Raw genomic sequence first — 27,624 nt, 5'->3', positions numbered from 1 at the left:
GTCCCACATTACAACTACAACACACCCAACCAGATATAACAAGCAAGTTAAATTCTGTAGTTCACGAAATTGCACGCCAAAATATTAATCGACATAAGTTTTATTGCCATTCTTTGTATATGGCGCGACAATAGAAAACACTGCTTTATTTCGAGTAAGCATACACTGGCTCGTTGGTCTAGGGGTATGATTTTCGCTTAGGGTGCGAGAGGTCCCGGGTTCAAATCCCGGACGAGCCCAAACTTTTATATTGCGTTTTTTTTTTTGTCATATTTTTTATTGCTACCGAATACAGCATTGATGCCATTTTTTGCACTAACCATGCTATGAAGGCTCTCATGTGTTTCAGATTACGTATGTATATGTATTTGCAATAACAACGTCACGGCACGCGGCCGAGGGCGCTGATCTTGTCTCCGCGCCGCTGACGCCCAGCCACCGGCACAGGGTCAACACACTTCCTCGCAGCTAGCTGCTGGTTCTCACGAAACGTCGCACTCTAACCCACTACTTCCAATCAATTAATTTATAGATTACCTACGTTTTTTATAATATATCAAAAGCTCTACATATTAGCAATACGAGCCAACACAATTATATCTTAGCCTTATAGCAATCTTTTCTCGCTTATAATGGCCATTGTTTAAACAAGGAAAGAAAACACGTTAAAGAATAGCATAAGTTATGCAAAATTTACATAATATTCATTATCGGTTTTTATAATCAAAAGTAATTCGTGATTAACAATGGACCATTATCGAATTCTCTTGTGGTCCTCTCAAACAACTTCACAACAAGTAATTTATAAAGCTGTCACATCGAATTTTACAGATCAGAAGATTTAATAGACAGGCAAAATGGGAGAAAGAGTTCTTCTAATATCTATCTAATTTAGAAACCCGCATGGTCTCACCAATTGAATGAGATGAGTGTGATGTAGTTCTTATTGTTTGCTGGTGACATGTCTCTCATTTTTAAAGTTGATAGGTATAGAGAAGATTTTGATGACGTAAATTCGTGTCTTTTATAAGTAACGCACTGGTTCACAGCCAATAATTTGGTTTTGAATGCGAAGAAAGGCAAATGTATTAAATTTACTTTGCCTAACGTAAAAAATCTTGGTCCCAGTGTAATTTTAAACAATGCAGAAATTGAAACGGTCCAAGCTACTATTTTTCTAGGAATAACTGTAGACTCCAAAATTCAATGGGGGGAGCATATAACTGGCCTCACGAATAGACTAAGCTCTGCTGCGTACGCTGTCAGAAAGGTAAGAGGTCTCACCGATGTAGCCACGGCGCGTTTAGTGTAGGTACTTCAGTTATTTCCACAGCGTTATGTCCCACGGAATTTTTGTGGTTGGCAATGCTGACGACAGGAAATGTCTTCGTGCTACAGAAGCGCGCTGTACTAGAGTCTCTCTAAGGCAAAGGTTTAAGGATATTGGTGTTCTGAATGTGGCGTCTCAATATATGTATGCCAATGTAATATATGTAAGGCAAAACATACACATATTTAGTAAAAATAGTGACGTGCACAATTTCAACACTAGAAATAAACATAAATTAACCGCATCCAACTATCGATTTCATTAAGTGCACGGTTCATTTGCGGGCCTTTGTAAATGCATCTATAATAGAATCCCAGTTAATTTGTTAGAATTACTAACGGACAGTTCTTTTAAAATAAAAATTAGGGATATTCTTATTAAAAAGGCTTAATATAATGTTAATGATTACACTGGTCAACAGCAATTTTGGTGCAAAGGTGAAATATATCATTTCGTACAGAAAAATTGATACGTAATCGAAGTCCAGAACATAAAGTTGCACTAGCACGTCGGGTTTTAGAGATATACCCCTCCTAAAGTACTAAAAACTCGCAAAAATATAAATTAAAATGGCGTTAATGCGGGGAAAGTAGTACTATATAATGTTTTAGTTATAAATTACTAGAAAATTCTGCTGTCCCCAAAAAATTACATCAACTTTCACAAAAAAACGCGTTTTTGGTCATTTAAGAGAGGTAATCCCGACGTGCTAATCAAACATTCTACAAGAAATTGAAATTGTATATTTCACCTTTGCACCAAAAAAAAATAATAATTTGTTGACCAGTGTTATTTCACAGATGGCAGCTCTGAAGTGAACAAAAAGTGTCTTTCATTTTATTTGTGAATAATTTGAAACAAAGCTGAATTGTATAAGTTGTAATTTAATTATAATTAAATTGTTATAGACAGCTGTGTTGCTGGGAAGTTTGTCCTTTACCACTTCATCCCAGCCATAACACTAGGAAGTGGTGAAAGTTTTGGGGGTGCTGTCTTTTTGTAAATTTAACATGAAAGAGTGCTAAAAACTAGCCTAGTTTCAAAAAACGTTTTCGACTTTGACTTGAATTGAAGTTATCGCAGGTATGTAGGTGCGACCATAATAAATGACTTTATGAATTCTAAATTTAAAAAAAAATCAAAACGTTGCGTGAGGACTAACCATGATTCCATTCCATGAACCATGATCAAAGCAGGAGTCTTTAAAGACGCCTCGAGGAAAGGATAATCATTTAGATAACAATCCCAAACTTCATTATTCTATGTTTCCATTCGGCAAAAAGTGTTATAGGTAAAGGTTTGCTTGATTAAGGAATCGACGAAGTGGCAAAAAAGCCCGAAAATACTACAATAGCCAACGAAACAATGTAATGAGCACGAGCTAATGTTTAATAAAATACACGTTATTTACATTTGAGGACCTTGGCCGTGCGCGCGCACCGCTCTGGTGGGCGCCCTAACTGCACCGGCCAACGTAAGCGATACGCTACGTAATGCGCAATTGCGTGCACTTCATACTCGTGAATATGTTGAAGGCTTCACGATTATGCCTCGACTAATGATGATGACCTCATTCTGTTTTCAGCCCAATATAATAATGGCGTCCACGGCCGATTTCGGCCACGGCGGCTGTTCTCATCTAAGGAGATCAGCCAGCTGCGCAGGACATATTATAGTGCACGAGCATTTGCGCAGACACAAGTGCACTCCCTATTCCTTCACTCTCATGACCCGATGGGACGGCAATCCGACACGACCGGAAAGAGATTAGGCGCAGGACCGACATTTACGTGCTCTTCAATACACGGGTGCTTTGTGAAAGTTTAAGAAAACCCACAAAGCGATTTCGGCCCGACCCGGGAATCGAACCCGAGACCGCGAGCACAGCATCCGCGCTTGCGACCACTAGACCAACGAGGCTGCCCAATATAATCTATTGACGAAGCTTTGAAAGGGAAGGGGAAATACAACAGTTATTTAGAATCCGCGTAAAAATAAATTAAACACGGATTAAGGATATAGAATATAAAAGGAAAAAATAAAATAATGATGGCTTTGACATATTTCAACAGGCACGATTTTAACGGCAAAAAAAGATAACACTTGGAATTGCCAGACTTTTGATAAACAGTTCCTGAAAAACAATGAAACTAACTAAATCTATTTATCAAACCGCAGCAAGCGTCACGAGTCTGCCGACACTTTCATAATTACATTAAGTTCCAATCCAATCATGGAAAGACTGTTGCAACTTTGATTATGTACAATAATAGACAAGAGTCTTGTGGAAGACAAGCGAAAAGATCAAAAGATGAAAAATCAATCGTAATAATATCTACGTAGCTAAAACCTATGTAACACATTTTAACAATCAACCATATCTCTCGAATCAACTTAAAATATTTAGGCATGTATTTAACGCGGCGACTAAGTAAAACGGGAATATAGGTTTAAAAAAATAATAGAGTGGGTACCATTTATAATGGGTTGGCAGCTAATAAGGAGTATCATAAAGTAAAAGGTAGCATATTAATATATCAGTTATGAGGTCCGTTTTAATTTAAACTAGCATCAAGTTTTTCTTTTGGGAACTGAATTGATATCTAAGCGAAAACTTAATGATGAAAATAAAATAGAAAATGGGCATTCATAAATAATACAAATCAGTTTCTATTTAAAATTGTTTGTATGAAGAATAAATATAAACTAGTTTATATTATGAATATATTGCGCGACTTTTAAATAAACTCTAAAATGGCAAGAAGAAAAAATATTTTGCCGCTTTTATTTTCAAAATTATAGGCGAATAGCATGGAAGTAAGCATGCAACATGCAGCAAGCATGGCTTCTGTCACGGCTCCGGCGATGGGGGGCTCCGGCGGTTCCATGCGAGCTTATCCTCGCAGATGGTTTTCACGCTCATCACCGCAGCTTTGGCTTGCTGGCCGGCCCAGCCGGCCAGCTTCAGCCGCGGCGGCGTGCGTTAAAACTACCTGCGCCTCCTGCCGGGGCTGCGGGATTGTTCGAAACAGTTACCGCGGCCCTGGTACATAAAAGACCTACGACGGAACACGACGGTTTTTAGTCAGTAAGAGTCTGACACTCCCTCACCGCTGCTAACCCACAGCGGGAGGGGTCGTTAAAAAAAAAGCTCGCAGGCCGCCTCGCCCCTCCGCGGTTTTGAATTGCACTCTAGGGGTAGGGCAGACAAGACGCGTGGGAGAAGTCGCAGAATGCAATTGGGGTGTTTTGTGATCTTTCTAAGGCGTTTGACTGCGTCCAACATGAAACGCTTACCCAGAAGCTTAAGTACTATGGCATTAGAGATAGCGCACTTAGTGTTATTAGCTCATATTTAAGCGGCAGAATGCAATGTGTTGACGTTAATGGTGTCAAATCTTCCAATCTACCCGTTTGTTTGGGCGTACCGCAAGGCTCGATTCTAGGGCCATTTTTATTTCTTGTGTACATTAATGACTTGATATATTATTTAAAATCATTGTGTGATGTAGTATTGTTTGCTGATGACACGTCTCTAATTTTTAAAGTTGATAGGAATAGAGTAGATTTTGATGACGTGAATTCGTGTCTGTCGTTAGTAACGCACTGGTTCACAGCCAATAATTTGGTTTTGAATGCGAAGAAAACCAAATGTATAAAATTTGCTTTGCCAAACGTAAAAAATCTCGGCCCCAGTGTAGTTTTAAACAACGAGGAAATTGAAACGGTCCAAGCTACCACTTTTCTAGGAATAACTGTAGACTCCAAAATTCAATGGGGTGAGCATATAACTGGCCTCACGAATAGACTAAGCTCTGCTGCGTACGCTGTCAGAAAGGTAAGAGCTCTCACCGATGTAGCCACGGCGCGTTTAGTGTACTTTAGTTATTTCCACAGTGTTATGTGCTACGGAATTCTTATGTGGGGCAATGCTGCCGACATAGAAAATGTCTTCGTGTTACAGAAGCGCGCTATCCGTGCTATATACCGACTAGGTACTAGAGTCTCCCTAAGGGAAAGGTTTAAGGATATTGGTGTTCTGACTGTGGCGTCTCAATATATTTATGCCAATATAATATATGTAAGGCAAAACATAGAGTTATTTAGTAAAAAGAGTGACGTGCAAAATTTCAACACTAGAAATAAACATAAATTAACCGCTTCCAACTATCGATTGCATAAAGTGCACGGTTCGTTTGTGGGCCTTTGTATACGCATTTATAATAGAATCCCAGTTCATTTGCTAGAACTAACGGACAGTTCTTTTAAAATCAAAATTAAGGATATTCTGATTAAAAAGGCTTATTATAACATGAATGATTATTTCACAGATACACGCAGATGGCAGCTCTGAAGTGGACAACAAGTGTTTTTTTTTATATATATATATTTTGCGACTAATATTGAATTGTATAATTGTAATTTAATTATAATTAAATTGTAATAGACAGCTGTGTTGCTGGGAAGTTTGTTCTTCACCACTTCTTCTTCCCAGCCATAACACTAGGAAGTGGTGAAAGGGGGGCGTTTTGGGGGTGCTGTCATTTTGTATTTTTTGACGTGAAAAAGTGCTAGAATCTAGCCTATTTTCAATAAACGATTTTGACTTTGACTTTGAGACTACGAGGAGTCGGTTTTGCAGCGATTCGTTTTCGTCACTAACTTCAATTTTTAATACAATGTTTTTTAATTGAAGGTTTTATGCTAAATAAAATGAATCCAAATTAAATTCTACCATCTTCAAACATTTGTCGACTTTTAAGTTATTAGTCACTCGGAAAATAATAAGCCAAATATAAATAAGGTGGAGTCGTCTCGCCTTGATCCGAATCGCGTCACAAGCGATGATGCGACCGAACCGGTACAGTTACTGCTCGGCTGCACGGCAGAGGTACGTGCCAGGCTCTAAGCGCCGTTCGTAATGTCGACGCTACATATCTGATTCTTTCATCTCTCGTCTAAAATACTAACATCTGGGTGAATCTAGCGCCACTTTTCCGGGTGGCAGTTGTAAGGTCATGAATTACTATTGTAATTTGAGTGTAAGCCGCAGTGGCCATTATTTGTGCAACCTTGTGTTCCGTGAGGTTAGTTACAGTGTGGCCGGTGATGATGTAACCACTAATCGTTTTATTTATTAACCCCTTTTTTACAGTTGGTAATTAATCGACGCACTAATTCTGTTAGTGTACTGTACTTAATTATGCGAACCACTTAAGATACCTACTAGTTTTTGGTGCGGGTAAAAGTATAGTCCGTAATAAAAATATGAACTCAACAAATATGCCAGGCAAGCCTTAGAAAGCGTGTTTCGAGTTGCGTACTTCACAATTTTGGGACGGGAACCTTATTGAAAACTTCGAGTAAGAATGAAAGTGAAGGGTCACTTGTAAAGGAGCTTGGAGTCCGAGTCGCTCATTATATCCAGATAGGTATTATTGGTAAAGTACCCTCCACGTTGCGACAGGCGACTCTCCGTTGAGAGCTCCTCACTAAATGACCCTCACAACTTACCAGAAAATACTTCAAAAGCATCAATATTACGAAGTTTATTTGTAAAAATAATCAACAAAATTAATGTCATTCATTTTTGAGAAATAATAATAGAATAACAAAAATACTTCCCGTAATGGGAAACGAACCCGAGCCTGGGTGAGAGCCAGGTATCCTAGTCACTCCACCTTACGGGATCTCCTGATAATGCTCATTAAACCGATAACTAAAATAAATCTAAACCAATTTCTTGCAGAAAACCTATTAATTTTGGCGAACGAACCCAGGGGTCATCGCACTGTGTCCAAATTCGTTCTGTAAGTACCTGTTGCTGAGGGGTGGAGCTCGGCTCGACGGGACGTGTAGCTGGATATACCAAATTAGTGGTGTCTTTATCGCAATTTCTAGATATGCAAATAAATATTCCTCCTAGTCTCTATTCACTTGTTTGTGGTGGTTTGTGGACGTTTCGGTCACAACAAACAAACGACACAGCCGACAAACATATTAAACAAAGTTATTTTAAGTGATTCTTTTATTGAAAAAAAAAAAAAACTACAATACCCTCAGAATCAAGATGCCGCCAAAGCACAAGACAGTGCAAGTAGAAACTTTCGGCAGAAACAATAGGACACCCCTGGCAAGAGAGCGCGGAGGCGGAGCGACGGGGCGGTGGGGGGTGCTGCCGCCGCACCGCCATCGCCAGGCCCTTTGTGAGCCGGTGCAGCGGATCGATAGCTGGAGCGCCGCCACGCGAACATTGCCACACACCGGGATGCCTACATACGTTCTTATTCAACAACTACATGTAAATAACTGCCGCCTAATAGATCGCTTTCCGACATCAAACTGCCTACATTCATAAAATGGTTCCGATTCGTCATCAGTACTTTATTTATTTTATTAAACTTACTGTCAACAAGAAAAGCTTTGCTATATTCTAATTATTTCTAATATTAAAATAAAAATTATAATGGTGTATAGGTTCAAACTATATAACGTATTAGGTTGGTTCCCAAAAACCCAGCTCAGCGGACTGTTTAATCAAGCAAGCGGATACTCCCACACTGCAGCTAGAACGAACTGTGTGAGTACAAAAAAAAATACTGGATTAGTATCTGCTACAGAATTTAATAGTGACGACACGTTGCACTAGTTCATTAGGCTGACCAGTGGCGTTTGCCGGTGTGTGATGGCGAGCAACTCATAGTATTCGTATAGAAACAGGATCCGAACTACCGACGCAAGTGATACCTAATCCCCGTCTGTTTGTGTAACATTTGGCGGCGGACACGAGCATCATACCGGGACACCAATCATTATACTTTGTTTAGCATTCTACGAATTTAGTTGAATTATTGTAACAACACTTCAAACAACTTCAACAACATACTTCAAAATACGTAGTTGATAAAAAAAAACAATGTTATTGAATAAATATAATGCTTCCACTCATAACTTTATTGTGAAAACAATTCAACTGCCTGTCTGTCGCTAGTAGATTGAAATGAAAGTAGCTAATCACGTTGAAGTGTGATGAATCAGCTGTCGGTATTACATAGGCAGGCAATGATTGTGTCAGCAGATCAGTCTCACCAGGTGTGTCAGTGGCAGTTGCCCTGTCAAGGAGCAATTCTGCAACTCGACAGTGAAACCATTGCGAATTATTCAACACCGCGTCTTATTTCAATTATAACACAATACTCGAGGACATGCCTTCTGGTAAGTTTGTGTCGTGAACAATTACAATTGAATCACGACAGACACAGAAAAGAAAAGCCTTTTCAATAGAAACGAAATATCACATTTAGAATCGGACACTTACTAATTATAACTCCAAAAACTCACCCAAGTTGTATCTGTCTATATATCGGGTGTGTCGTAGTACCTAACCACATTAAATTGAATACGTTAATCTATATATATGTTACAGCCATAGTGATTAAATAGATATTTTGACTAGACAATATGACAAACTAATCACTTTATCTGGATATAATTCATAATAGCTGGTCAAAGTTAGCCAAAGTAATAAAATATGGAATAAATAACGTACTCCGGATTATCCTTTAAAACGACTCAAGTTATTATCGACTTTTTTATAATAAATCATCAAATGACTCCTCCCGCTGTGGGTTAGAAGCATGAGGGAGTGTCAGACTGTTAGTGACTTAAACCCACTTGGGTTAACTGAATTTATTTGAGGAACCCGTGGAACAACGCGCCCCGCCGGCACGGGCCCGTGTCTCCTAGGAGACGGAAGGACCATGAGCCACCCGAACTCACCGCCCACAGACCCACGCCTACGGTGGTCGAGAGTCGTCTCTCGACACCTGGCGCCCGTGGTGTCTTCCATGTCCATGGCAGCAGCTGGGATGAGAGGTGTGAACTTATCTAGCAAGTCTGCTTCGCAAAAGGAGACGACGGCATCCCATTGCCTCTCTCCCATAACCTCTCACCCCGCACCATGGCTTGAATCAGGGCCGGGCACGAGAGGTCACTGCTGCCGATGGCCTCGAGGAGGACATAGCGGTGCCCCTCCCAGGTAGGGCACACCTGGACTGTATGGTTCACCATGTCCTCCGGGCCGTCCGTACAGTGGCCCGAGTCACACCCCAAAAAGGGGACTTTTCGCCACTATTGTGGGGTGCCCTGCATTGGGCTAACTATAACTAGCCTTTTTCGAATTATATGAAGGTCGGCTATCAGACACTTTAATTAAAATGAAAAATATAATCTTTACCTACTTGTTTTATTACATCATCCAAGTCTTTGAAGATATTATATAAAATTGCTAGTTAATGTGATTAATTCTAGTATATGTAATATCCAGCCTTATTACTTTGGCTGTAACATATACGTATAATATCCAGATTTATTACTTTTACTGTAACATCTATACTAATCTATACTAATATTATAAAGCTGAAGAGTTTGTTTGTTTGTTTGAACGCGCTAATCTCAGGAACTACTGGTCCGATTTGAAAATTTCTTTCAGTGTTAGATAGCCCATTTATCGAGGAAGGCTATAGGCTACTTTTTATCCCTGTACGGGAAGTAGTTCCCACGGGATGCGGGTGAAACCGCTGGCAGAAGCTAGTATATAATCATAGGAAAGTCAAAACTGTACATCGAATATTTTTTGTAAAGAATACTTGGGGGGTGATCTGTAAAATCGATTCTGAACCCAAATATGCAGTTTTTAGATTTTTTGTCTGTTTATCTGTAGGTATGTCCGGAGTAAACTCAAAAAGTACTGCACGGATTTGCTTCAAATTTTGCATGAATATTTAGGGATAGGGATAAGTAGTACTTTGACGATTCTATATTGCCCACGCAGACGAAGTAAATATAAAAAAATGTGCGAGAATTAGAAATCATGTAAGAGTCAGTCATAATAAACATCTGAATTTCTCTCTTGTCAACTGGTCAAAACATTCAATACTCCTAACTTTATCTCTGCTTTACACATGTTGTAAACTATGAAAACGAAAAATGACTTGTGGCTAAACCACTGAATAGATTAGGTTATTTTTTAAAAAAATCGCTATAGGATATCATAAAATATATGTGATAGGATTTAATGTGATAAGGTACGACACACCCGATATAATATTGCGACAAATAACAGAAAAGTAACATCTTCTATTCAGTTTGTAAATTATGTGAGAAATATAATCAATCTTCTTTTTATTGGTGCAGTTTTCTACCATAATCATATACAGACAATTAATACAGCGTTTATTGCTCGGTGGCAGATCATTAATTGTGCACAATCGCCAGCTCCAGCCAGCCACGGGCTGCCAGGCCTGGTTGATCTCGCATTGATAGAAAATTCCACATAATAAAGTTAGGTACTGCAAGCGGGTCTTGCAAAAGTGGTCGGTGTAATCGCGGCAGCGGTTCTGGGAAGGGCTATCAAGTGCCCATGTCTACATCTACATTTGAGTATATCGTAGCAGGCACGTTGTACACACGACAACAGACTATCGACACCTAACGCTCTTTAAATATATAGCTAGGTACAGTTTGGAACCGTTGCTTTATATTTATTTGCAGTTCTCTATAACTTTAATAAAGTAGATAGCCATTACTACAAACATAATAATATGATCAATTTGAACATGCTCTCTACAGTCGCCGCGAGATGGAGATATTTTGTTAATTTAAAGTGAACCGACTGATTCGATGATCTCCCAGCAATGTTTCGCTTTACTCACTGGTTCGAGTAAAACTACTTGATGAATTGTTTTGAGAACACAGCTCGGTTCCTTACCTGGGAACAAAAAAAAATATAACATCAAAACACATTCTGTTGTGCGTTATCGTGGGGAATTTTAGTGAGTTAGTGAAACAATTGAAATAGAGGCTTATTATTTATGGGGCACTGTCATGAACAAGAAAAATCCAAGGGTGTATCTCTCGAGGGACAGGGCGTGCGAAACTCAATATCAAATGCACTAAAATATCAGACACAAAGAAAACAACGCCATAAAGGTATTAAGTCTAAACTGGTATTTGAGATGAATCACTTGCTAACCCATACAACAAACGAAGTTATGACAACGCACACATCGAAAGATTTCATCAAAACTGGCATTTTTTATGATAAAGGAGAGGGTGTATTACGTGTTTACAGTTTTATAAGGGTGTCAGAAAAACTTAGTGATGCATGCGAACAGGCGCAAAGGGGTCAGTTAGACGCCGACCCTTCAGATGCCCCTCGAGATGAGCACGAGCCACTGGGTCGCGAACTTTGGGACACTTTAGGCCTACATGTGCCTCTCCCGAACGTATTTTGGGCACTAGAAAGGTTCACTGAAGAGCGAGTGGCACCGTCATTGTAATACTGGAAACTTCAAACTACGTTTGAAGGTAAACTAGTGTTTATACTATTAGGCAGCTGGCGGTTCTAGGCCATTGGTATCGTTACAAAGTTTTTTATTGTATGTTGATTGACTGCGTGTTGGTGGCTTAGTTATGTATGACGTAGCATCAAGAATTATAACATAACAAGTAACATTTTTCAGTAAAGTTTTATTGTTATTGTCATGCACTATCAAATAATAAACAAACAAACTAACATTACAAGGGTATTAAGTGGTAAACCTACAATGAAGTAAAGTGTTGATAAGACGCGATAATACTTGGTGTTAGGGAAGTCCCGCGCCACGTCGTGACTCTTGCTGTGCTGTGCCGGTATTGGGAAAGCGGCCGTGCAATGCCCTGCTTCGACAATACCAAACGATATCGTAGAAATGCTTTCAGCTGCGCGTACGTGCGTCTCACTTTCCCACGACACGAGTAAATCCACAATAGCATTTATGTTTATAATGACCCTGTCTTCAAAATCCTTGCCTTAGTTGGTAAAAATGGCTGTATACATCAATACTCTCCTAGCTAGATATATTCTACTGAATAGTCTTACGAAAACATAGGAAAATTGCAATTCAATGTTATGCACTTTTCTTTGGATGTAAATGGATCAAAATACAGCATAAGCGTACAATTTACTGGTTGCCTGATTAGCTGACTTATCAATAGACGCATAGCTGAAACAGCTAATAGTACAACAGAAGTGTGGCAGTGGTTGTACAGCTTGTAATGCGGTAATTCTTGTTACAGCGCCCGCCGGTGAGAGTCGCGTGCTATTACATTGTACACAGGTGCTGCCTAATAAGGTCATCAAATTGGAAGCATTACAATAGCAGGCATTGTAGTACTGTTCCGCGTGAGGCAGCAACAGTACAGTGTTGAACAAGACAGCATGTGCCGTGATGTGCAGGGCAGGGGTCAACGCACGACCTCACTAAAACGATCGATGGCATACTATCAATGGCGTGAGTGGAAACTGTAACAGCGCCTGCTTTATTAGCATCAAACTGCTCTGGTATTGGGGACACGTGTTCCCAAACACGAACATTATCTATACAACGACACTGATCAAAGTATTCATCATATTGCTGCCTGATAATAACAGTCTTATACATTATCCCTACTAATATTATAAATGCGAAAGTAACTCTGTCTGTCTGTTACGCTTTCATGCCTAAACCACTGAACTGATTTTAGTAAAATTTGGTACTAAGATAGAGTTGACCTTGAGAAAGAACATAGGATAGTTTCTATCAAGGACTTTTGAAGAGTTCTCTTAGATACGCGATATAACCGAACTTGACGCGGGCGAAGCCGCTGCCGCGCTGGTGGAAGCTAGTCATTTTTATATAACAGCATGTGTAATTCCCTTTTAGGATCTATAATCACTTACAATTAAAACAGAGTTCTATACTTGTTGGTAATTTGATATCAGGTACCGGAAATGATATGACGATTAGTCAACAGGATATTTTTTTAAATTGTATAAATAGATCAATATCAATCGTATAAATGGATAGATCAATCGACCTTTTTCGTCGTAATCGGTATAATTTGTACTAGTTGGTGTTGACAGGCAGAATCTGCTGATTAAAGATATGCGTAAAAACCAGCAAAATTTCAGCTATCGGCATGACACAAACAAGCCCGTCAGTCCTAGTTAGCAGTTAGCACTAGCTATGCATACAGTAGCAAGATTTAACAAAGAGTTACTAAAGAAAAACGTACACACACAATCATTTTAATTGAACCTATTTTTAAGTTATTATCCAATTTGGCTATGTATACTTAACTAGAGTTCCGATTAAAACAGAAACACAGGAAAACAGGAAAGAAGGTATATCGCTAATTATAATAATGTATTGTGATTATAAAAAAATAAAAACTTATTTTTTATAAGTACAAGAGTACAAGGTTGTTTTTGAACTGTGTGCTCAATTTTGATTACCGAGGTATCGAGTGTTAGGAAATGACTAAATGCAATTTTACCAGAAAGCTATAAATATAGTTGAATTTATACAAGAAGTTTGGCTCATAATGTAACGAATCGACGCGGTGTAATGAAACAATCATCTCCTGTGGTGGCATTTTGCTCCGAACCCAGACCTGGTTATGTCGGAGCTGAGTGAAATATAAACAAAAGCCGCCGTAAACCTTATTGCGATATCTGGCGGACACCGGGCGCACAGGGGACCGAGTTCGATCGATGTCGAGGCAGGAAGGGTTGATAAATTGGATGGGGATAATCAAGAGATCAACGAGCCTGGCAAATGTCTCGACGAGACGCAAGCATTATTTGTGGGATATGTTTCTATATCACACAAATCTATAATGGATAATAATATGATCTAATGATCATTAAAATTACCAGTATCTCAAAGTATTGACATTACCAATATTATTGACGAGACTGTGACAAAAATTGCAAAAACCTACACTGGGTACATTGCGAATTCTGAAATAATGAAATTGTTCCAAGATACTTATATGTCAATACACTGTTTTTGTTTAAATTTTTAACACATATTTGGATTTTTTCAATTACTTTTATTGGTTTGAGATAGAATCAAGTTAATGGAATGATGAGCATCGAGAGAGAAGTGGGGACGTGTTACCGTTGAATGAGGTAATCGCGGCACGTCTCTAGCGCAGCCCGCCTCTTGCATTACACTCGTGTGGGCTCTAGTAGTGTGCAACTTACGTCGGAACCCAAAAAAATACGGAAATCAAACTCAATAGTTTATTCAAGAACAAGTTGCTGCAAATTATTAATGAGTAACATTTCCGTGCATGATAGTCTAAAAATTGTCTGAAGCTCTTCTGAACGGTACTGAACTATTCATCACTGTTTGTATTGCACGCAAGGTATATCATTACTAATTGCTGGAGCTAATTGCGTATAACTCAACAATACCAGTGTGTAGGATTGCAAATTACAATACAACAAAGGCATCTCAATGAACCTTGGTACCGTGCATCTCGTATTCCGCGGTCAGTACGATGATTCTTTTGGGCCTTCTCATTATTCTGTTTTTTGTTATTCTTAACACGAACAGTTTGTATTTCAGATTTAATTTTAATGTGGGTTTGATGTTAACATCCGATAAGATTATTGAATAATTCTTGCGTTTTTGTAGAGCAGGTTTCAAATCAGTTTTTTGCCAATAAACATGCTTTTTGTAATGATCACGTTATCAGCGCAACATACGACACATTCGCCTTTGATAATATCGGACTAAACACGGAACTGTTGATTCAAAATGTTTAAAAAAATACACTGAATATGTCATTAGTTGCACAATTGCACATGCTTTATTGAATAACTAACTGGTGATCTAGTCTAGATATAATAATACTTTACGAACTGCTGTCAAGAATGGTTTGAACACTGCTGCCAAATGGCCTATATCAGTGCAAGTTACTTGCGCACTATACTTCTAACTGACCTTATTTGATTATTGAAAGTGTCATCAACACTTTTTGTTCTCTAACGATGTGTCATATAACATGAAGATGTTAAATAACAGAACCTAAATACATATAAATGTCAAAATATATGTCCGTTCAGGTAAATATTATTATTTTTAAAGTATCGAGTAGAATTAAGCGAACGAGAAGCTTCCAATAGTTTTCGAATGACTGTGCTCAACGGTCGCGCGGTAACCACGAACTAGTCGCTTTTTTGTACTCATTAAGGACACTCGAATTTGCAACTTATTGCCAAGACATAAGATCCTTTTATGATATTGTGTGCGACAGTGGGCATGAGTCACTGGGTGAAAGAGAGCGATCTCAGGCCGTAACTGTAATGTTGTTTTAGTTGTAACTGTAACCCCATGAGCCAGATAGCACACGAAACAGATGGTCCGGTGGCCGCTTTGATGTGCACAACATTAACGACGACAAAGACGAGGCTACACTGAGTGCATAGAACTGCGTACGAGCAGTGGCGCGTTTTTATTGTTTTCCTAAATATTGCTGGAAAACCATTGTAGAATGAAGGGTGTATTCCATAAAACCTCATTGATATTTAAGAACTCATCATAACTGACGAACAAGTTAAAATTTCGAAAGTTAGTTTCATTCAGTGCAAGTTTAAATTCTTAATTTTATTGACAAAATGTTACGTAAAATGTTATGTTATTCTATTACTCTATTTTAATATATATTTTTTAGTTACCCTAAGTTTTGATCTCATGATGTTCTCACAAACTATAGATATATGTATAGGCATGTGTTTAAACGCCGCCCAAAAAAGTAAGTACCAATTTCGCAAGCAAAAAAATTCTTAACGGTTACCAAAATGGATATTAATCCATTCACCAAATAAAGATTCCTAAAACATTATGAAATAAATCCATTTTTTCCTATTATTGTCTGTCATAAAATATATGGACGCTTTAAAAATACACTTTAGACTTAATATTATATATTGTCACTACTTAGCAGCTGTTACCAATTATGTAATACCATGAGTTCTAATTTGGTAATTTTTACTAGGCTAAAAAAGCTAACGATCGCTAGAATATTTCCCAAATACTAACCGCACAAATAAAAAGAGAAGATAAAATTAATATATATATTTAAAAAAAAACTTAGACAATTTCTTATAAGTAAATGCTACTATTCCGTTAACGAATACCTAAATGATAAAAATATAAAGACATAAACAGTCACACACACATACACACACACACACACCCACATATACGCGCACACACACAGCTTCGAAGTTTACAGTGTAGATTAACCGTCTTACCACAAAAAAAGGTTTAAAGTTTTTGTAGTAAGGCCCTAAGTGTTTAAATAAAAAATATATTAAAAAAAAAAAAAACCTTTAAAATATAAATATGTAATTTATTTGCCTATATAACTACTTTAGTCTTAGTCAACAATAATAAGTAACATAGCCGATAAGAGCTTCCTCTCTCCTATCCCACTTATTTTGCTGTGCCCGACAGGGTCCATGTGAACTATTTATAAGTACTACCATCTAAGAATACACATGGAAAGCAATAAAAGTATTGAGTATTGAGTAATATACTGGGGTTCCCAAACGTACGTCGCGTATTTATTGTTATGTGAATTTGTGTGTAACTCAGTACGTTTAAAATGTAAGCACGCAACATGCAGCAAGCATGGCTTCTGTCACGGCAGAAACATGCATAATTAAAATTAACAATATTCTAGCCCACAACACTGTTCACAAATAAACAAAAGTATAAAAACATAAAAATACGCTAGGATAACTTACACTAGATAAAAATTAACTTAAGAAGGTACTTTATTATACTTATCTCTCTATATACTTAAATACTAAAACAATCTAGACATGTGATTTCGTCACTAAATTTGATTTTTGGTAGTAATCTCCCTGCCCGATTCTGTCAAAACTTTGCCTCTTCACTTATAAATAAATAAATTTTAATTACATATCATTTTTAAATTTTGCTAGATTTAATAAAACTAACTAATAACATTTGGGCCATTAGCTTTTCCAACAAATTGTGCTCATTAAACCTAACGAACGGACAGTTATTGTCCACGTGTGCGACGGCCGTAAAGCACGCGTGTTAAGCTTAGGGTCCCAACGTAGTCCCCACATTTATCGACGCGGAATCGGCAAACACCGTTTAAAAAAGTCTTTATGTCTACGTTATAATGGTGTTGCTATTACCATTCACATCGGCTCGGCTCGAGCGACGCTCACGTCGATAAATATGGGTAGACCCTTAGAGAGCCAGTTGCCAGCGTCGCCAGCGCCGTCTCTCCCGGCTGTTCCTAATTTGTACGCCCCACGGCTTCGTCAGGGCCGCCCACATAATATAACACGTAGTAGAATATTATTATTGCTCATCTTATGAACTCCTGTCAATATTTGCAAAACTTATTAACAAATAAGGAAAAATGCTGAAAATGCTGAGCCAATTGAATCACGCTTAGGTACTTAGTCATTGTTGACCATTATAGTATAGCCAGTATAAATAAAATCTTTACAGACGGTGTAGCTGTGGCGTTTGCGTTATTATCCTATATGAGTGCGTATTTGTCACTGCAACATCAACTGTTTAAAATAAAGAGGACATGAGGACGCTGACGGAAATTACCTGCAGGATGTCACAAATACGATACCGCTCAATAGTAAATGAGGTGTTCATTCAATGCTGTGACTTATGCATAGCTGCCGACTTGATATTCAGTGAAAACCCGGACGAGAAGAATGAATGTCAAAACGTAGTATTCAAATATCCTTCCTGTCAGCAACATTCATGTAAAGACAACCATGTGACAACATGGATTTTCATTTGTTTTTAATAAATGGAGATGTAAGAATCAAATTCAAATGACAAGTTTATCGCCGTTCATGTATGCCATGACCTTTAGGGAAATTAAACGCTGAGGACACAGTTCTCGGTACTTTATACCGCCGCAGTGACCTATTTACCTCGATGCGGAAAAACTCAGCTGTAATAGTCCTATCAATACTTCAGTCATTTGTGTCAGGTTAGGCCGGCGCGGCAAACTCTCGCCTGAAGGCCGGCTCGGACATTGGCACGATATTACGGCTAGTGCCACCGCGCTCGGAGCAACAGGTCCCCTCGCGCGACTAATGCTCCCACGGAGGGCACTATTCTGCAATGAGTGCGATTGATTCAACCTTCCTGCTCCTTGTATTCTGTTCTGACATTCATAATGTGACTAGCCTTTCCCTATGTGGAGCCCGGCTTGCTGTCTAACCTAATATAGATGAGTGTCAGTGTTCTACGTCCGCTATCTCTATCTAGTTGCCCAGGCCACCCGATACCCCTTGGTAAAACTGATGTCAGACTTTCTGAATTCTGTCTGCACCACCCACAGATTACTAAATAGTTACTACGTAACAGATAAATCACTCCATACAAAAAAGTACGCAATAATTATGACAAAAGGTTAAAAACGCTAAACCCTATAAAAAGCAAAAAATAACTTTTAACACTACGTAAACTAAATTTTGCCGTGTCGGGGGACCGCTCTAATTCATTACTTTAGATACGTGTTTTTTTTTTAAACGAATGTTGTAATTAGGTAGGTATCATTTGATTTAGGTAAGTATTTATGAAGGTAAAAAGCGGTCCCCCGACACGTCAAAATTTAGTTTACGTAGTGTTAAAAGTTATTTTTGCTTTTATAGGGTTTAGCGTTTTTAACCTTTTGTCATAATTATTGCGTACTTTTTTTGGGTCGGGGGTTTTTTTAAATTTATAATTTAATTTTATTTCATGCTTTTTAAAGGAGCTCCTTAATTTTTCCTTCTTTCATTCTTTCAAATTTTAAACAATAATAGTAAACTCAAGAGTGAGATGGCAGAACTACATTGTCAATTAGTTAACATCACAGAAGAACGGGATAAGCTCCAACACATTGTTGACCAGTTTGACCGGTGCAGCGATGAGTTTGACACAACTCTCAAACACAACGCTGAACTGAAGTGTAGGTTGAGTGAAGCCCAGGATACTATTATCAGGATGGAAAGTACCAGCCAGAAACTTCAGACAGAGCAAACCAATGCACTGTTTGAGGAACTGGTTGGTACCACTCCGGTGCGGTCTGCTGACTCACTCTTGAATAATAGTTCTCAAATTGTAACCATTGACCTGACTACTGACAATAGTTTTGCATCAATATCTCAGGTAAAGCAAATTATTGGCAGCAAAAACAAAGTAAAGAAATATGTCAAAATAAATAAATTTATTAAAAGGACTCAAAAATTAATAAAAAGTAACAAAAATAATTTCACCAAAAACCACAAATCTTTTAACAGTTGTAAAAAATTACAATTAAATTTCAACAATAGTAGAAAAGAATATGAGGTTGATATACAGGATCTGCAGTCAAGGATTCTCCATTTACAAGAATCATTGATGGCAGTTACATGCAAATATCAAACCTCACAAAGAGAAATGGGTGAGTACATACTGGCAATGAACGGCTTGGTGGATCTGTGTAGTGAGAATGAGAAAATGTTTAATTCATTGACAAACAATCGCACACCAGGTTGTGAACAAGATCTGCCAGGCTGTTCAGGGTTAGATGATTCTCATCAATCTTCTCATTGTATTAAATTAGATGGTTGTAAAAAAAGTACTTCCTTCGACACACAAAAAACAATAAAATTAATACAAAATGAAAATAATAATTGTAACAAAATAGTAATGTTTAGTGATGAAATTGGACAAAACATGTGTCACAAATTACATCAATATTTAGGTGACCAGGTAATAAACTATTGCATGCCTGAAGCTACTTATGAACAAATATTAGACAAAATATTAAGCAGTAGTTACTGTCCAACTACTACTTTAGTTGTACTAATTGGGAGAAGAGGAAATGCCACTGTTAAAACAGTAATTAAATACTTTGAGTGTTTATCGCAATTAAATGTAAATAAAATAGTTTTATATGCTTTTCCCTATGGCAAGGGCTTGTCGCAGACAGAAAATAACCATAGACATAAATGCAATCTTAAATTGCAAACTATGACATTGTATAATGAAAAATTCCATTTTATTGACTCTAATGTACTCATTAGTAATAATTATTTTATGACAAATGATAATTATTATATTTGTAATTTTTATAAAGGACAAATAGCAAAATCGCTATTTTATTGTATTTTGAACAAAGCCAAATGCTTGGCTAACGATACTGCTCCTATTGAGCAGTCTAGTTTATTTTTTTCACAGAACTTGGAATTAGTTCCAAGTGATTTAAACTCCACCACCAGACAATAGAGCCAATCTCTAGCAGTCAATCAATTATTTTGAATTGTGACATAAATGCAATTATATGTTCAAATATAAATACCACAAATAATGTTGTTACTTCTAATCCATCAAACCCTTTGAGTTTAAATACTAGAAACAAACACAATCTGAATATATTCCATCAAAATATTCAAGGTTTGATTGGTAAAGAATTGGAATTGGAGTTGTTCATGAACTGTAATAATATAGATATTTTATGTTTAACTGAGCATTGGCTTAAAGAGCATCAGTTCATGTTTAGCTTCAAGAACCATTGTGTAGGCAGCTCGTACAGCAGAGTAAATATAATACGTGGTGGTTCTCTAATAATTCTTCGCAATACTATTAAATTCAAAGAACGGAAGGATATTGTGAACCTTTCTGTTGAGCGAGTAATTGAGATATCATGCGTTGAGCTTGAGCAGTTCATTGTAATGAGTGTATACAGGCCCCATGTGCAACATATACAATTTTTGAGAAGCATCTGGAAGATGTATTATTCAAAATTTCTAACAATAATAAAACAGTTGTCGTCTGTGGAGACTTTAATATTAATATACTGGAAAATACTGCTATTGTTAATAATTTTATAACTCTGTTTCAATCATACAACTTGTACAGTACATTTCTCGAGCCGACTAGAATAACTAGCACTAGTGCTACATGTATAGATAACATTTTTACTAACTTAAAACCTTTAAACAAACATATTTTAAATGTGTTAGATTCTGATCACTCTGGTCAATTAGTTACCTTTCCCATGAAAACTATCAGAGCTCAGAGAAAAATGTAAGTTTTATTCCTGTAAACAAACATCGGTTGGAACTTTTAAAAATAACTTGATTGAAAAACTGCCTGAATTGCCCTATCATGATAATCCTGATCAAGCTTACACCCTTTTATTCAACTTAATTAATTGTGAATTTAAAAAAGTTTTTACTACTAAGTCCATATCTGTTTGTGATCAGGTAACATTTAGTGATTGGGCAACGCCGGGTATTTACAAAAGTAGACAGAAGTTATTTGAATTATACTATGAAAGATCATTCAATCAAGATGAAACATTTAAACAGTATGTTAAAACTATTCAAAAATATTTAAAAGAGCCTGCACCTCCGCTAAATCAATACACATAAAACATAAAATAAAAGCTTCTGGTAATAAAATAAAAACTACGTGGAATATAATCAATTCAGAAATAGGCCGATCCACTGTACGGAATCGAGACTTCCACTTAAAAATAAACAATGTAGACGTTAAGTCGGACTTGGGGGTAGCATCTGAGTTTGAAAATTTTTTCACCAATATCCCTATTTTAACAACCAGAACTCTTATGTCGTCTTCCAGTTCGGCTTTTACAATATTAAAAAATTGTGTTGCGGAATGTGACAAAGGTTTTGAATTCTCAGTTGTTAGCTCTAAGGATATTATTCAAGCGTATAAAGATCTCGATGTAAAAAAGACTGCTGACCTTTGGGGATTGTCAGTTCAGATAATCTCATCGATAATTGAAATAATTTCACCTTATTTAGCAACTGTGTTTAACTCTTGTGTTGCATCTGGTGTTTTTCCTGACTTAATGAAACTTAGTAAAGTAATTCCATTGTTTAAATCTGGTAGTACAACCGATCCATCAAATTTTCGGCCAATTTCAATTTTACCCACTTTGAGTAAAATTTTTGAGAAGTTAATATTACGTCAATTGTTGAGCCATTTTAATAGAAACAATTTGTTGCACACTAAACAATTTGGATTTACCAAGGGTCGTTCTGCTACGGATGCGGGCGTGGAATTGCTTAAAAATATATTCGAGGCCTGGGAGGATTCGCAGGATGCGCTCGGTATTTTCTGCGACTTGTCCAAGGCTTTTGATTGCGTGCACCATGATATACTCATCAGGAAACTTCACCACTATGGTATCAAAAATAAGGCTCTTGACCTCCTGACTTCTTATTTGCATAATAGAATTCAGAAGGTAGATGTCAACGGTAAGAGGTCTTCTGGATCTACGGTCACCATGGGGGTTCCGCAGGGTTCAATTCTAGGCCCTTTTTTGTTCCTTATTTATATTAATGACCTTCCTTATCACATAAGGGATAATCACAAGATTGTGTTGTTTGCTGATGATACTTCACTCGTTTTAAAATCAAGCGCCAACTCGACAATTTTGACGAAGTTAACAATGCACTCTCTAAGGTTGTTCATTGGTTTAATGTCAATAATCTTCTTTTAAATGAGTCTAAAACGAAGTTAATTAAATTCTCAACGCCCAACGTAAGGCAGTTACAAACTAATGTACAACTAAATGGAGTAGAGTTGAAGCCTGTTGAGTCAACGGTATTTCTTGGTTTGACCGTTGATTCCAAACTCCAATGGGGCCCACATATTGTTAAACTGTCAGGAAAACTTAGTTCCGCCGCCTATGCTATTAAAAGATCCGTCTAATCACCGATGTGGACACAGCCAGAATAGTTTATTTTAGCTACTTTCATAGTTCAATGACGTATGGGATCCTCCTTTGGGAAACTGTGCGGATGTTGAAACTATATTTATTTTACAGAAAAGAGCTGTTCGAGCCATTTATAATCTGGGTCCAAAAGTTTCTCTCAGAGAGAAATTCAAAGAAATAAATATTCTGACTGTTGCCTCTCAATACATTTTGAAAATTTAATGTACGTTCATAAAAACATATCAGACTTTGTTCAAATGTCTGATGTTCATAGCATAAATACTAGGAATAAACATAATCTTGCTGTACATGCTACTCGCCTCCACAGAGTAAGCAACTCGTTCATGGGTCAATGTATACGCTTTTACAATAAACTTCCCAAAGCGGTTCGTGATTTGCCTATCAAGAAATTTAAAATCATATAAAATCCAAACTTTTGAAAAAGGATATTACAAAATATCTGATTATTTAAATGATAAAAAAGCTTGGGAATGAGCTGCTCGCTTAGTGAGTGATATCTTTTCAAATGCCTGTGTATTGTTACTTTTGACATTTAAATATATATTATCATCAGATAACATTTTATTAATGACATTGTTTATTGACATTTATATATTATAATTGTATTTTTTTTTATATTATTTTTTATTATTATTATTGTGAATGTGAGTATCGTGTATGCGAGCAACATTATATATTCTTATAACATAAATACTGTCTGGCGGGTTTGAGTATTTTTGAATGGCCTACGCAAATGTTCTGCAGATCTGGTATCGTCGTGTGACAGGTCGTTGAGCTCCCTAAGATATGGTTTGAGCTACACGACGACTGATGCATGCGTGCCGTCTGTTGGGACTGGTCAGCTCCAGCCTGATGTGGCTCTTTCCTCAAAAGGCCATTCCAGACCGCGTACATGGTGACACTCACACATGATATTACTTGATTTATAACATGTTTGGACTTTAAAAGAGACTATGACCCTTGAGTTTGTTTCGGCGTTTCTTCTCAGGGATCAGTCATTAGGAAATGCCGACCTCAGCATTCTTAAAATGACGTGTAAAAGTGATGTAATGTCCAACTTGCAAAATAAACGATTTCATTTCATTTCATTTCATTTCATTTCATTTCATTCAATTTATTTTATCTTAAGATGGGGTCGCTATATGCAATCTCAGCCAAAGGAAGCTGTTTAACAATCCTCATGACAAACTGGCTCTGGGAGAATTGCACAGATTGAGAAACAATAAAGATTAACCTTTGGACATTTTCAGCAAAAATATAAATCGGTTTATCCGTTTCATTCCGGCATTTCAGGGTTTCATCCGCCACATCCCATTTCCAGCATCAGGTTTTCGTCAATTAGAAACATGAAGAGAACTCGTCAAGACAAATTCAACGAGCCCAAACTCGATGGGTTTACTAAAAGGCAGTTCAGGGTTACGTTTCCTACCTTCGTGCCCTAACAGCAGACCAGCTCAGTGGTTCCAAAAGACATTAGTGTTTCAAATTTCAGATCCCACATATACTTGTAAGTAAACTGAGCGTGTAACATTCCTATCACATCTAGCAAACGAGCTGATGACCTTGAAGACCTGAACCGATTTCCACCAAACATAGCTAAGAACACTCCCGACTGACATACCTTTTAAACAAAAAAAACCGCATTACAATCGGATCATCCGTTTGGGAGCTACGATGCCACATACACACACACACACACACACACACACACACACACAGACACGTCAAACTTATAACACCCCGTCGTTTTTGCGTCGGGGGTTAAAAAAAGTCGAAACACGCAAGACGTCGTTATGACAAGATCACCCATCCCACCACAAAGGTAATTGGGCGAAATGTTTGCATATTGGTCTACTCCATTCGAAATACCATAATTTATCATTCGAAAGGTTTTTTCAATTGCCACATTTAACATACCTCCTACCGATTGTCAATATTTTATAACTTAGAGCAGATTTTAGACATAGTTACTACTTCATTAAACATGTTTTAACTTCCTTAATACTAACAAAGGACAATAGCCGCGATACAAGAAAATACTCTAAATAAGATAGACTTTCTATTGATGTATCACTTCAAACTGGAGGAGAGGTAGACCGAACACTCATTCTCATTTCACGTGCCTTCTGGAACACGGGGAGCTCGGTATGTCATAAGATCATCCATCTATGGACCGACCGCGCCAAGCATTATAAGTACTGGTTCAGGAGTAAACGTTCGATACGGTAAATCGAGATTTCCTGCGAATGTTATATCAAACAATCAATGTTGAAATACTTAAGACTTGCTATTTGAATATTTTGCGTGTTAAAGTAGTGGTATAATTAGCCAAATATTAAATCAATGGTTAGCAACTATAGTTATTGACCCAAATGCCCCAGAATATTATCACAAAAATCCGCAAGGCCAGCCACGCCGGTTACACTCGAAATCACAGAACATGACGCCGGGTGTCGAGGGCGCGCTAACGGAAATTATATGTTCACCTAATGTTGTCCGGGAGTCTTACAAACAATGCATACGAAGGTTAAGTTACCAATTAAGGTAAACAACAATCCCGTTAGAGATATCTAGACGAATAGTCTGACAAGCATCGCTTCGTGTCGATAGCGGAAATGGGCAATTTGCAGCGTGTGTGGCAAAAGGGCGGGAAAGTGTATAGAACGCATTGCACCGTTGAAAGAGGAAAGAGGTCGAGAGCGAGGGCGCCGCACGGCCGCACTGCAGGTGCGACCTACATCCGAGCTGCACCGCGCACCGCCAATAGCCGCCGACGGCGGCAGGCGGCAAGCTCTAGTCAAGTCTACTGCAACCTTTATCTACACACCAACTAACTGCATGACCAAAACAACAACAAAACTTTATCTAGTTGTTCTCATGATTGTTCTGAACAAGCTTTAAGTTAACAATTAACAAATTGTTCATTGTTAAGCTTATTAGTTACAGCCTATTTATCGTCCCACTGCTGGGCACAGGCCTCCTCTCACACGGAGAAGGATTGAGCATTAATCACCACGCTTGCTCAATGCGGGTTGGTGATTTCAGACTATATAGTCCAGGTTTCCTCAAGATGTTTTCCTTCACCTTTTTATCAGCCATTGGTGTCTAAGATATACTTAGAAAGTACATACAAACTTAGAAAAGTTGCATTGGTACTTGCCTGACCTGGATTCGAACCCGCGTCCTCATACTCGAGAGGTTGGTTCAGCTTATTATGTACCACAAAATATTATGTCCTATCTGAGTTTAGTACAGTATCTCCTGCTGTTAAATATGAACCTTTACGAAATATTAATAGGTCCTAACAAGAAAAAGAGTAACATAACAACGTAAATAGATTAGTATTCAGCCGGACAGTTTGTAATAAAAAACTTTGTAATTTAACAGCGCGTGTGGTAATAACTTTCAGTGAACAGCTGTTTAATGAGTAGGTAATGAAATTACACGGCGTGACGTAGACGCGCGGCACGGCTGCCTGGGTACACGTTACTCCTCGTAGTCAAGCTTCCGTCAGACGCGTACAGCTGTTCACGCACGCAATCTCGGTACATTCATACCTCAGACGGCTGAAGCCCGTCTTTCACAGCTTCAGGATATGTAAAAGGTAATATTTTTTTATTCACCACTAAAATTGATGTCACGTCATTAAGAAAAACACTTTTCACTGTAAACCTCCTGAAAAAGTACTAGGCGAGCATAATCCGTTAGCAGTTATTGTTATCAGTGAGGATGACAGCGGGCAAGGCAGGGGGGGAGCAGTGGCCTTCGTGACGTTACCGTCGCATCAGTGCTGTTAACGCTACTATATAACACGACGTTATCTTATCAGTGTCGTCGGCCGCGTAGAAAGATCATTGTCATTGATAACCTCTATGCTGATATGAAACCCTAGTAGGTCATGTGAATTTCTATCTAAAACGTCCAATTCAAAATATAATTCGCAAATTCAATAAATAAACAAAATTAATAGAGGTACACTTTAATCGTTTGACTGATGATCATCCGCTTGGCGTTTTACTACAGGAACACGCGCAGAGAGCGGACCTGCCCGCGAGCACTCCAGTGCGCGGCGACGGGATGCACGTCGATACGCGACAAGGCGACAACTCTACCGACCGTAACAACGTTATTCGTACACGTGTATTTATCGACCGAATAAAATTGAATTATATATGAATTGAATTATATTAATTGATGAATTATTAATTCATCGACTCACTTATATGCTTTAAAATGTATGTATGTATATGTCACCGTAAGATTACAAATATCGTTAGATTACAATCTATCTCGAGAGATTGTAAACTGTCGAATTATTGTGAACCGTAACATCTAATTGCAATTTAACGCATTACTTTTCGCTATATTATAATCTATCGATGAGAAATTGTCAAATTGTCAACTGTCCGAAAGCTCTCCCTGATTGGTCAGTCTTTTTGTAAGATCGACCAATAATCCGTTCTGTTCCCATTGAGTTCCCGTAGAGTTAGGAATGAAATAGAGGTGTCAGTTAAATAAAATAAATGCTCTTCAAAAATTCTTCAAGGATTTATTATTTAGTACGAGTATGTAATTAATATTCCTGACATATGGAGAGAACAAATTGTAATGAAATATTTATTCTTCAAACACAAATTGAAATTGGAAACATATTGATTTCTGACACTTACGCG

The 27,624-nt window shown here is 37.8% G+C and overlaps 1 protein-coding gene, 1 long non-coding RNA gene and 1 other non-coding gene across 3 annotated transcripts in view; 2 read left to right on the top strand and 1 right to left on the bottom strand.

Annotated features, from left to right (window-relative positions):
• Positions 1–27,624, bottom strand: part of LOC110378473 (prominin-like protein) — a 61,738-nt gene that overhangs the window by 20,923 nt on the left and 13,191 nt on the right.
• Positions 168–239, top strand: Trnap-agg (transfer RNA proline (anticodon AGG)). Its single transcript has one exon. It is a non-coding gene; the product is annotated as a tRNA-Pro (tRNA).
• Positions 4,550–5,942, top strand: LOC135118966 (uncharacterized). The gene is made up of 2 exons (XR_010277891.1): positions 4,550–5,168; positions 5,662–5,942. It is a non-coding gene; the product is annotated as an uncharacterized LOC135118966 (long non-coding RNA).

The sequence above is a fragment of the Helicoverpa armigera genome, chromosome 2 (assembly GCF_030705265.1).
Source record: "Helicoverpa armigera isolate CAAS_96S chromosome 2, ASM3070526v1, whole genome shotgun sequence".
NCBI classification, from domain to species: Eukaryota; Metazoa; Arthropoda; class Insecta; order Lepidoptera; family Noctuidae; genus Helicoverpa; species Helicoverpa armigera.
This window is presented reverse-complemented; position numbering and strand designations above follow the sequence as displayed.